Below are 654 nucleotides of genomic sequence, written 5' to 3' on the forward strand. Positions count from 1 at the left end.
CTCTTCTGACATCCATTTTGACCTTTTCCTTCTTTTTTGTCTTCTCAATGATTTTTTTGCTTTCTTCCTGTAGGATGTTCTTGATGTCATCCCACAACTCTTCTGGTGTTCGGTCTTTCGTGTTTAATGTATCAAATCTGTTCTTCAGATGATCTCTAAATTCAGGTGGGATATATTCAAGAAGCCTGCTTGGTCCAGTATTCTGTATTGTTGTTGACGGAGCTCTTCACTGCATGTCTACCCAATCCACCATCTTATTGTCCAGATGCCCTGGATTAGAGCCCTTAAATTTGTCCCTATGTTTTCCTTGATGACCTTTATCATTCTGTGATTCACATTTAGGTCTTTAATCCTAAATGTGCTGATTTTTGTATATGGCATGTGATAAAGATCTTTTTTCAATCATTTTCGTATCGGTTTCCAGTTCTGCCAGCACCATCTGTTGAAGAGACTATGTCTTCCCCACTCAATGTACTTTGGCCCTTTGTCAAAGATCAGTTGGCTTGTATGTGGATGGGTTAATTTTTGTATTCTTGATTCTGTTCCATTGATCTATGTATGTTTCATTGTACCAATACCAGTGTGTTTTGACCACAGTTGTTGTTGTTGTTAAGTGCCGTCAAGTGGGTTCCAACCCATAGCGACCCTGAACAG

Source organism: Chrysochloris asiatica, unplaced genomic scaffold (assembly GCF_000296735.1).
Source record: "Chrysochloris asiatica unplaced genomic scaffold, ChrAsi1.0 scaffold00017, whole genome shotgun sequence".
Classification (NCBI taxonomy): domain Eukaryota; kingdom Metazoa; phylum Chordata; class Mammalia; order Afrosoricida; family Chrysochloridae; genus Chrysochloris; species Chrysochloris asiatica.